This window comes from Macaca mulatta, chromosome 4, assembly GCF_049350105.2.
Source record: "Macaca mulatta isolate MMU2019108-1 chromosome 4, T2T-MMU8v2.0, whole genome shotgun sequence".
Taxonomy (NCBI): Eukaryota; Metazoa; Chordata; class Mammalia; order Primates; family Cercopithecidae; genus Macaca; species Macaca mulatta.
In genome coordinates, this window is record NC_133409.1 from 15917219 (window position 1) to 15929528 (window position 12310).

A 12310-nucleotide genomic window follows, 5' to 3' on the forward strand; every position below is an offset into this window, starting at 1 on the left:
CCTCAAACTCCTGACCTTATGATCCGCCTGCCTCGGCCTCCCGAAGTGCTGAGATTGCAGGCAAGAGCCACCGCACCCAGCCAGCAAATTTCCTTCTAGCAACACCTAAATTAGTTTTTGATTAACTGAGTTCTATAGCCTTGTGAAGTCAACACAACGAACCATTACATCATAGGATGATGACATTATGATTCCTGAAAATACGAACTGTGTTTGTTTGGAATGAAGAGCTTGAAAAGGGCAAGGCTTTGAGAATTCAAGAACTTGTCTAATGTGATAATAAAGATAGTCAAAGACAAGATGATTTCAGCTGGGCTCGGTGGCTCATGCCTATAATCCCAGCACTTTGGGAGGCTGAGGCAGGTGGATCACTTGAGGTCAGGGGTTCGAGACCAGCCTGGCCAACATGGTGAAACCCCGTCTCTACTAAAAATACAAAAATTAGCCATGTGTGATGGCAAGCACCTGTAATCCCCGCTATTCAGAAGGCTGAGGCAGGAGAATCAGTTGAACCTGGGAGGCGGAGGTTGCAGTGAGCTATCACGCCGCTGCACTCCAGCTTGGGCAACAGAGCGAGACTCCGTGTCAACAAAAACAATAACAACAACAAAACCGCACTTATGTATGTTTTTGTTTAACTTGTGGACAAAGACTTATGGATAGGTGCAAAAAATAAATCCTCTTTTGCAACCTAGAACTCATTGTTCAGTATGAGTTTTGATACATATAAGAAGGGATATTATGATACCTGAGACAGTTAACTGATGGAGTATTGATAGCCATAAAGGTTGTTCCCAGGCCAGGCACAGTGGCTAAAGCCTGTAATCTCCACACCAAAGTGGGAGTATTGCTTGAAGCCAGGAGTTCAAGACGAGCCTGGGCAAGAAAGTAACAAACACCTCATCTCCACAAAAATTTAAAAATTAGCTGAATATTAGGGCATGTACCTGTAGTTGCAGCTACTCAGGAAGGGGAGGCTAAGGCAAGAGGATTGAGCCCAGGAGTTGGTGGCTGCACTGAGCTTTGATGGCACCACTGTACTCCAGCCTGGGTAACAAAGACAGACCCTGTCTCTTAAAAATGATTGATTCTAGGACTGTAGAAGAGATAGTTAAACAGCATGGGATATGAGGTAAATCCTTAGCAGTATTAATTTTGCATTCCAGTTTCATGTTGACATGATATATACAATGGCTTTTTGTTTTAAAGGCTTTTTTCTTGAGAACGTGATGTTTGGAGTTAAAAGTATTGGCGTATTCCACATATCTGTACTGTTCTTGAGTGTGATCGCTTAGGAATAAATATGATTTGAACTCATTCATGTTAAGAGAGGGTGTCAAATTGAGAACCAGGCAGATCCACCACCTACAGTAAAAAGGACCCTGAATTAGTTGAAGAAATTAGATCCCAAAGATTCTTGATGAATTTTGAAGTCTTCATCGGTGTATCCATATTAAAAGGAGATGACAGAAACCAAAATAAAAGAATTATGGGCTGACAGGACAACTGGATTAAAATTAGCATTAGTTTCATTAAAAAGGGCTAACTCAAAGATAATAAATCTTTTGACTCCAGCTCTTTAGAGAATCTAAAGTGACCTTGATGGACAGTGGAACAAATCACAACATGGAATTCCTTGAATAAAAATTTATTGACTTTAAATAATTTTGCCTAATGTTACATATACACAATTTTTTAAGAAAAAACCTCTTTACACTTTCTAAACAAACAAACAAAAGATGATTTCTTCTAGGAGCACTGGAGAATAGAAGAATATTTCAGTAAGAATAAGAAAATGTTGCCAAGTGGCTAATGCCTGTAATCCTAGCACTTTGGGAGGCCAAGGCAAGAAGATTGCTTGAACCCGTCAGTTTAAGACCAGCCTGGGCAACATGGCAAGACCCTATTGCTACAAAAAAATTTAAAATATTAGCCAGGCATGGTGGTGCACCTGTAGTCCCAGCTACTTGTGAAACCGAGGTGGGGGGAATCGCTTGAGCCTGGGAGATTGAGGCTGCAGTGAGCTGTGATCATGCCACTGAACTTTAGCCTGGTGACAGAGCAAAATACTTTCAAAAAATAAAAAATAAAAATAAGAAAATGACAGGGAGTTGAACTCTCAGTTCAAAGAATAGAGACCCAGAGAAGTTCCACAATAACGTTAAAAGAGCCAATCTCTTCATATATACAACCATAAATCATTAATTTACAATAAAATTAAACTAAAAAAAAAAAAAAGAAGAACTGATTTCTTGCAACTGCCTGGCAGACAAAGCCCCAAATTTAATTTTGCAGATTATAGAATTATGACACAACATACAACTTCATCAAGTCTTTCATGTTAAGATGAGGGTATTGGGAAGGAGGTAAACTCTTAGACATGGGTTGGGAATATCTGGGTGGTGGACTCAGGCGAAGCTGGAAATCTTATACCCCCAAATTCCCCTGACCCTCCCTTGCCAGTGAAAACTCCTTCACTGTCTCAGGAAACTGGTTTCCCTTGTTTTAACCTTTCCTAAGGCAGTAACCTTGCAAGAAGATGCCTGTTCTCCTGAAGACCCACCCCAACCATTCCTGCCTGCCTCTATAAACTAGTTCACTCCCAGAGTGCCTTGGGGAGAAAATTAAAATATGTGTTCCAAGTAGATAAGGTTTTACATACCAAAATAATTGCAAAATCTTGCAAGTTGGTATTAATAGGAACCTAGGGAACTTATGGGAATGCATTGAAGTGTTGAAGGAATATGCAATGTAACACTGAACTGGGCAAATTTTACCAATACAAGGCTTTAACTAGAGATTCTGAGTTTAATGTTCAAACTGGAGCAGCTGGAGGTGGCTCTAAGTATTTGCTTAATTAGTTCACTGAAGCCTAGACTGAGGGCTGAGTGTGGTGATTACTTGGAAAGAGGGCATCTTGGTTCTAGTTCTATTTGAGATTAATTTTTTAAATATTTAGAAATGATTTTTGAAATGCAGAGGTAATATATGATCATTATAACTAATAAAAGGTTATATAATATTTAGAAGTTATTTTATTTTATTTTTTTAGATGAAGTCTAACTCTGTCGCCCAGGCTGGAGAGCAGTGGTGCAATCTTGGTTCGCTGCAACCTCCGCTTCCCAGGTTCAAGCAATTCTCTTGCCTCAGCCTCCCGAGTAGCTGGGACTATAGGCATGTGCCACCATGCCCGGCTAAGTTTTGTATTTTTTAGTAGAGATGGGGTTTCAGCATGTTGGCCAGGGAAGTCTTGAACTCCTGACCTCATGTGATCCATCTGCCTCGGCCTCCCAAAGTGCTGGGATATCAAGCATGAGCCACCATGCCCGGCCTTTTCTTTTCTAATAAAGAAGGGGTCTCATTGTGTTGCCCAGGCAGGTCTTAAACTCTCGGGCTCAAGCAGTTGCCCCGCCTTGGCCTCCCAAGATATCGGGATTACAGGTGTGAGCCACCATGCCAAGCTGTAAGTACTTTTTTGAAAAGTTGTTTTTGTTGTTGTTGTTGTTGTTTCATTGTTGTTGTTGTTTTGAGATGGAATCTTACTTGTCGCCCAGGCTGGAGTGCATTGGTGCAATCTCGGCCCACTGCAACCTCCACCAAGTGATTCTCCTGACTCAGCCTCCCAAGTGGCTGGGATTACAGGCATGTGCCACCACGCCCAGCTAATTTTATATTTTTAGTAGAGACAGGGTTTCTCCCTGTTGGCCAGGCTGGTCTTGAACTCTCGACCTCAGGTGGTCCACCTGCCACAGCCTCCCAAAGTGCTGGGATTACAGGCATGAGCCACCTTGCCCGGCTGAGAAATATTTTTTAATTACCAAAGAGTATAAAGAATAATGGGTATTGTTCATTTATCTCTCACTATGCTAGAACAAATTTGATACATTTTTTTAGCCTTTTGATTTATTACTCAAAAAGCTGCACTTTCTAAATTTAGCTTTTTGATTCTGTGCTTGTGCTCTCAACACTTTACTGATTTTCTGCTCCTTGATAAGGAAAACAAACTTGGTCCTGTTATAGACACATTTAGCACACATGGAACCACCATCAGCCCTCCTGACATTTTTTTGTTTTAGACAATCTCATAAGAACTTTAGGTCTTGTAGCATGAACCCCTGGAAGTCAGCCTGGGCACATGCCACATGTGGATTTTGGTGCTTTCCCAACTTTCCTGGTATCAAGGTAAACAAGTCTATTGCCAGGGGTTCAAGAGAGGCTTGCATAGGGGCTAACAGAAAACTTCCCCTTTGCCCTCTGAAAAAAGCTCACAAGAGGCAGTGTAATAGTTCATTTTGTGCTGCTTGTAATGTAATACCACAGACTGGGTAACTCATCATGGACATAAATTTATTGGCCCACAGCTCTGTGGCTGGGAAGTACAAGATTGAGGAACTGGCATTTGGCAAGGAGTTTCTTGCTCCATCATTCCACAGTGGAAGGGCAAGAGAGGGAGTGTCATATTATATATATATGTAAATAGATAGTTGTGCATCCAAAGCTCCTGGCTTATAAGCCCCATAACTCTTGTTATAATGTTGAGGCACTTTGGGCCTCAGAAAACAGAATCTCTCTCTCTCACCTTCTTTTGCCCTCTTTCACTTACTTCTTTCCCTCCCCTAGGCAGGACTCTTCTCTTGCCTTTCTGTTTTGAAGCTGGTCATAAAGAAATTCTCAGGCCTACCTGGTCTGACTGTAGGTCACAACACCCTCAATTCAGAAGCGGTTCTGCCCCATACCCTGGAGGAAGGAATCCTGCAAGGGACCCCAAGACGAATATGGGGTCCCTGTGACTCAAGGCCTGAACAGGCAGGCCTTGCTGAGTTTCCCTCCTCAGTCTGTTAGTGTTAGAGCATACCCTTTTTCTCCAATCTCATTTCCAAATGGTGGTCAATCATGCCTATCCAGTGAAGTTTCCATACAGTTCCAAGAAGACAGGGTTTAAGGAGCTTCCAGAAAGCTGAACACGTGGAGGTTCCTGGAGGGTGGTGCACTCAGGGAGGGGACCGAGGCTCTGTGTTCCTTCCCCCATACCTCAACCCATGTGTCTCTCCATCTGCATTCTTTGTCATATTCTTTAGAATAAACTGGTAAACGTAAGCGTTTCCCTGAGTCCCGAGACCCATCCTAGCAAATGAATCATACTCAAAGAGAGGGTTGTCAGAGCCCAGAGCTGGTCAGTAAGAAGTTCTGGAGGCCCAGACTAGTGACTGGTGTCTGAAGTGGGGGAAGTCTTGGGGACTGATCCTTCAACTTGTGGGATCTCAACTATCTCCAAGTAGATAGTGTCAGAATTGAATTTGAGGACACCCAGATGGTGTCTGCTGCAAAAGTGATTGCTTACTTGGTGTGTGGGAAAAAAACCTCCACACATTTGATCACAAAAGTCTTCCATGTTGATGACTGTTGTGTGAGGGCACAGAAAAAACAGTTTGAGTTTTTCCACACTCAGGGAGAGAGAAAGAGAGAGAAAAGAGGGCAAAAATTGTTTTTTTTTAAAATAAGGAAACTACTCCCACAGTAATGGCATTAATCCATTCATGAGGGTGGTGCCCTTATGACGCAAATACTTCGAAGCGTAGGGGCACACCTCCCAACACCACTGCATTGGGGCATCAAGTTTCCAACACATGACCTTGGGGGACACATTCAAACCACAGCAAAAATGTAGACTGAAATTTAATCTCACATTACAGTATCGAAAATAGATTAAAAACAAAGAAACAAATTCATTTTTATGTTCTGATACATGAACTCATTCATTTTGTCCTTAAAAAGTAATGTAGTTGGCGCAGTGGTTCATGCCTGTAATCCCAGCACTTTGGGAGGCCGAGGCAGGCAGACCACATGAGATCAGGAGTTCAAGACCAGCCTGACCAACATGGAGAAACCCCGTCTCTACTAAAAATACAAAATTAGCTGAGTGTGGTGGCGCATGCCTGTAATCCCACCTACTTGGGAGGCTGAGGCAGGAGAATCGCTTGAACCAGGGAGGCAGAGGTTGCAGTGAGCCGAGATCACACCATTGCACTCCAGCCTGGGCAACAAGAGTGAAACTACATCCTCCCCCCAACAAAAAAATGTAATGTAGTTTATAATTTTAGCTGTTTTGTGTCTCAATGATAAAAGAGACAAGGTTTAGGCTGCTATTTTTTTTTAACCCAAGATCTAGGGATGGTCTTCAGAGAGTCCAAAATCTCATGACAGCACCTGACCACACAGGACACATAGTGGCTATGAAGCACAGCCTGTTTTTTTCTTATCTGAAAGTTGGTTTTTTTTTTTTTTTTTTGAGAGGAAGTCTTGTTGCTCTGTTGCCAAGGCTGGAGTGCAGTGGTTCAATCTTGGCTCACTGCAACCTCTGCCTCCTGGGTTCAAGCGATTCTCTTGCCTCAGCCTCCTGAGTAGCTAGGACTACAGGCTCACGCCACCACACCCAGCTAATTTTTGTATTTTTAGTAGGGTTGAGGTTTCATCATGTTGACCAGGCTGGTCTTGAACTCCTGATCTCAAGTGATCTGCCCACCTCAGCCTCCCAAAGTACTGGGATAACAGGTGTGAGCCACCGTGCCCAGCCCAAAGTTGGTTCTTTTTTTTTTTTTTTTTTTTTTTTGACATGGAATCTCACTCTGTTGCCTAGGCTGGAGTGCAATGGCACCATCTTTGTTCACTGCAACCTCTGCCTCTGGGGTTCAAGAAATTCTCCTGCCTCAGTGTCCTAAGTAGCTGGGATTACAGACGTGCATCACCATGCCTGGCTAATTTTTGTTTTTTTAGTAGAGACAAGGTTTCACCATGTTGGCCAGGCTGGTCTTGAACTCCTGGGCTTAAGCAATCCTCTTGCCTTTACCTCCCAAAGTGCTTGGATTACAGGCATGAGGCACTACACCTGGCAGCCTCTTTTTTCTTCCCCCCTCCCCCCCCCCAGATGGAGTTTTGCTTTTGTTGCCGAGGGTGGAGTGCTGTGGTGTGATCTCCACTCACCGCAACTTCCATCTCGTCTCCCGATTCAAGCGATACTCTTGCCTCACCCTCCCAAGTAGCTGGGATTACAGGCATGCAATTTTGTTTCTGTTTTTGCCTTTTTTTTTTTTTTCCAGAAGGGGTCTTGCTCTGTTGCCCAGGCTGGAGTGCAATGGTGCCTCTCGGCTCACTGCAATCTCTTTCTCCCGAGTTTGAGCGATTCTCCCTGCCTCAGCCTCCCGAGTAGCTGGGATTACAGGAGCCCCGCCACCACATTGGCTAATTTTTGTATTTTTAGTAGAGATGGGGTTTCACCATGTTAGCCAGGTTGGTCTCGAACTCCTGACCTCAGGGGATCCGCCCACCTCAGCCTCCCAAGGTGCTGGGATTACAGGCGTGAGCCACCATGCCTGGCCCTAATTTTGTATTTTTAGTAGAGACAGGATTTCTCCTTGTTGGTCAGGCTGGTCTCAAATTCCTGACCTCAGGTGATCTGCCTTCCTTGGCCTCACCCAGCTGCCTCTCTTTTTTTAAATCATCTTATATTTCATTTCAAAATTTCTTTTCTAGCCGGGTGCCGTGGCTTTCACCTGTAATCCCAACACTTTGGGAGGAAGAAGCAGGTTGAAGTCAGGAATTCAGAACCAGCCTGGCCTACATGGTGAAACCCTATCCCTACTAAAAATACAAAAATTAACCGGTCGTGGTTGCAGGTGCCTGTTGTCCCAGCTACTCGGGAGGCTGAGGCAGGAGAATCACTTGAACCCCAGAGGCAAGGTTGCAATCAGCCAAGATTGGACCACTACACAACCCCAGCCTGGCTGAGAACAGGCCACTGCACTCCATTCTGGGCAACAGGACGAAACTCCATCTAAAAAAAAAAAAAAAAAAAAAAAAAAAGCCCTCTTTTCTGGATGAAAATTAAAATGTCCCAGATCTGTGAAATAAGCATCAGCTTGATAATAGGACTAATCAACTTTGTTTTGAAGCACATTGTATTTATTATATACTTGAAGACATCCAATATTTTCCTATACAGGATTTACTAAAAAATGACAGTAAAAACAACAGAAAAATCTCATAATCCATCAACAGAAAACACTAGCCTAATGTTAAAGATTGAAATTTGTCTACCATGATATGCTTTTGTTATCAGAGTAGAGTAATAGAGTAATACCACTAAAAGATGGAGAGGGGGTGTCTTGGTAACATTTTTTTTTTTTTTTTTGAGACAGAGTTTTGCTCTTGTTGCCCTGGCTGGAGTGCAGTGGCTCCATCTTGGCTCACCGCAACCTCCGCCTCCCAGGCTCAATTGATTCTCCTACCTCAGCCTCCCGAGTAGCTGGAATTACAGGCATGTGCCATCACACCCAGCTAATTTTGTATTTTTAGTAGAGATGGGGTTTCTCCATGTTGGTCAGGCTGGTCTCAAAATCCCAACCTCAGGTGATCCTCCCACCTCAGCCTCCCAAAGTGCTAGAATTACAGGCATGAGCCACCACGCCCAGCAGTAACTTTCCTGTAGTTAGACTCTCCTTTACAGAAAGAAAACATGAGGACCAGGTGCAGTGACTTACGCCTGTAATCCCAGCACTTTGGGATGCTGAAGCAAGAGGAGTGCTTGACCCCGGGATTTAGAGACCAGGGCAACACAGGGAAACCCTTGTCTTAAAAAAAAAAAAAAAAAAAAGAAAGAGAGATAAAAATTGGCCAGGCATGGTAGCTCACACCTGTAATCCCAGCACTTTAGGAGACCAAGGCGAGTAAATCACTTGAGGCCAGGAGTTTGAGACCAGCCTGGCCAAACATGGCAAAACCCTGTCTCTATTAAAAATACAAAAATTAACTCAGTGTGGTGGTACATACCTGTAGTCCCAGCTACTCAGGAGCCTGAGGCATGAGAATCGCTTGAACCCGGGAGGTGGAGCATGCAGTGAGCTGAGATCGCACCACTGTACTCCAGCCTGGGTGACAGAGTAAAACTCTGTCTCAGAAAAAAACAAAAACTGAAAAATGAAGAAAAAATATGAATAAGGAAGTCCTGGATATGAAAGAAAAAAAATGAATAAGAAAGTCTATGGATATCAAAGATGCCCTCCAATTCCCACTGAATGACTTTTTCAGGATGGCCCCTCATTCAGTGACAAAGTCAAAGTTTGGACACAGCACTGGGTTAAAGGCTGTTCCCATAAAATTTATGTTTACCTGGAACCTGCGAATGTAACCTTTTTGGAAATAGGCTATTTGCAGATGTACTCAAATTAAAATGAGGTTATGCGGGACGAGTGAGGGCCCTCAATCCATTATGACAAGTGTCTGTGAAATAAGAAGAGGAAATTTTGTTAACACAGCTACAGAGAGAAGATGGCCGAGTGGAGACAGAGATTCGAGTTATGCTGCCATAAAGCAAGGACTGCTGTGGCTTGCAGGCAACACCAGAACCTAGAATCTGCACAGAAGGATTCTCCCTTGTGGGCTTCAGAGAGATCATGGCCCTCCAGATATCTTGATTTCAGACTTGTGGCCTCCAGGACTGTGAGCTAATCAGTTCCTGTCATTTTAAGCCACCCAGTTTGTGGCAATTTGTCACAGCAGCCTGAGGAGACCGACGCAGGCATCAATCAAACTCTTCTCATACCCTATCAGGAGGAGGCGGGCAACCCTTCCTTAATCTGGTCAGCATCCTCATCCAACAGAGAGAAGTTTGCTTCTTTTAATTTTTTTTTAAAATTACACAGAGTCTCTGTTGCCCAGACTGGTGTGCAGTGGTGCAATCATAGCTCCCTGCAGCCTTGAACTCCTATGCTAAAGGCCTGAAACTTCTCCTGCCTCATCCTCCTGAGTAATAGGGATTCAGGGGCCATGTCGCCACGCCTGGCTAATTCTATAATTTTTTGGTAGAGACAGGGTCTCACTATGTTACCCAGGCAGGTCTCAAACTCCTGCCTCAAGCAATTCTTCCACCTTGGCCTCCCAAAATGTTGGGATTACAGGCGTGAGCCACTGTGCCTGGCTAGAAGTCTGATTTTGTGTGTGTGTTTGTTTGTTTGTTTGTTTGTTTGTTTGTTTGTTTGAGACAGAGTCTCACTCTGTCACCCAGGCTGGAGTGCAGTGGTGCAATCTCAGCTCACTGCAACCTGCACCTCCCAGGTTCAAGTGATTATTGTGCCTCAGTCACCCCAGTAGCTGGGATTACAGGCACCCGCCACCACATCCAGCTAATTCTTGTATTTTTAATAGAGTCGGGGTTTTACCATGTTGGCCAGGCTAGTCTCGAACTCCTGACCTCAAGTGATTTGCACACCTTGGCCTCCCAAAGTGCTGGGATTACAGGCATGAGCCACTGTACCTGGCCTTCAAAATTGGTTCTAATCACATAGTGTTTAACATCACCCCAGCTTGCATAAATTAAGTGCTTAAAAAATGTCACTGTTCATTTATCTTAGACTTATTTGCCAGGGGAAAAATAAAGGATATCCTAGACACAGAATAGTGAATGAATATGCAAAAAAAAAAGTAACAAGTGCAGCTCACTTTAACAATACACTTTTTGAAATGTGCATAAATTGAATTGTTTAAAGTAAAATCAAGAGCTAGAGTTCAAAACAGAACTCTAGCAATCTTCTATAACATAATGAGTTTCTGTTTTGTTTTGTTTTGTTGAGATAGGGTCTCTCTCTGTTACCCAGGTTGGAGTGCAGTTGTGGGAACGTGGCTCACTGCATCCTCAACCTCCTAGCCTCAGGCAATCCTCCCTACTGAGGATAGGCGTGCACCACCATGCCTGGCTAATTATTATTATTATTATTATTATTTTATTTATTTTTTTTTTTGGAGAAGGAGTCTCTCTCTGTCGCCCAGGCTGGAGTGCAGTGGCACAGTCTCGGCTCACTGCAACCTCTGCCTCCCGGGTTCAAGCAATTCTGCTGCCTCAGCCTCCTGAGTAGCTGGGACTACAGGCACATGCCGCCAAGCCCGGCTAATTTTTTGTATTTAGTAGAGACAGGGTTTCACCGTGTTGCTCAGGCTGTTCTCGACCTCCTGACCTCATGATCCACGCATCTCAGCCTCTTAAAGTGCTGGGATTACAGGCGTGAGCCACTGTACCTGGCCCATAATGAGTTCTTTTTTTTTTTTTTTTTTTTTTGAGACGGAGTCTCGCTCTGTCGCCCAGGCTGGAGTACAGTGGCCGGATCTCAGCTCACTGCAAGCTCCGCCTCCCGGGTTCACGCCATTCTCCTGCCTCAGCCTCCCGAGTAGCTGGAACTACAGGCGCCCGCCACCTCGCCCGGCTAGTTTTTTGTATTTTTTTAGTAGAGACGGGGTTTCACCGTGTTAGCCAGGATGGTCTCGATCTCCTGACCTCGTGATCCGCCCGTCTCGGCCTCCCAAAGTGCTGGGATTACAGGCTTGAGCCACCGCGCCCGGCCAATGAATTCTTAATATTATGTAGCTATTCATGTTAAAAGGCTTCCTGGTCACCTCCTGCAATATCTGGGAAACATCAGTTTTGGAATCCATAGTCATATCTAATAAAGTCTCATTCTCTTGCCTTATCTTAGAAATAAAATAAAACAAGGCCGGGCGCGGTGGCTCAAGCCTGTAATCCCAGCACTTTGGGAGGCCGAGACGGGCGGATCACGAGGTCAGGAGATCGAGACCATCCTGGCTAACACGGTGAAACCCCGTCTCTACTAAAAAATACAAAAAACTAGCCGGGCGCGGTGGCGGGCGCCTGTAGTCCCAACTACTCGGGAGGCTGAGGCAGGAGAATGGCGTGAACCCGGGAGGCGGAGCTTGCAGTGAGCTGAGATCCGGCCACTGCACTCCAGCCTGGGCGGCAGAGCGAGACTCCGTCTCAAAAAAAAAAAAAAAAAAAAAGAAATAAAATAAAACAATAATCAATACAAAAATTGCTGTCTTTGGTCTCCATACTTTTTCATTTTTACAAGAAACTTCTTACGTAAACCTTACAATGTCAGTGTAAGAGTCAATTTTCCTCCCCCCCTCCCTTCCTCCCTTCCTCCCTTTCTTCCTTCCTTCCTTCCTTTTTCTTTTTTGAGACAGAGTCTCGCTCTGTAGCCCAGGCTGGAGTGCAGTGGCACGACCTCCGCTCACTGTAAGCTCCGCCTCCGGGGTTCACGCCATTCTCCTGTCTCGGCCTCCCTAGTAGCTGGGACTACAGGCGCCCGCCACCACGCCCGGCTAATTTATTTATTTATTTATTTATTTATTTATTTATTTATTTATTTTAGTAGAGACGGAGTTTTACCGTGTTAGCCAGGATGGTCTAGATCTCCTGACCTCTTGATCCGCCCACCTCGGCCTCCCAAAGTGCTGGGATTTCAGG

General features: G+C 44.4%; 1 non-coding gene across 1 annotated transcript; it reads left to right on the forward strand.

The window, feature by feature from the left end:
- The first annotated feature begins 613 nt into the window (after window positions 1-613).
- Window positions 614-741, forward strand: LOC114677888 (small nucleolar RNA SNORA40). Its single transcript, XR_003729315.2, has one exon. It is a non-coding gene; the product is annotated as a small nucleolar RNA SNORA40 (small nucleolar RNA).
- The last annotated feature ends 11569 nt before the right edge of the window (window positions 742-12310 follow it).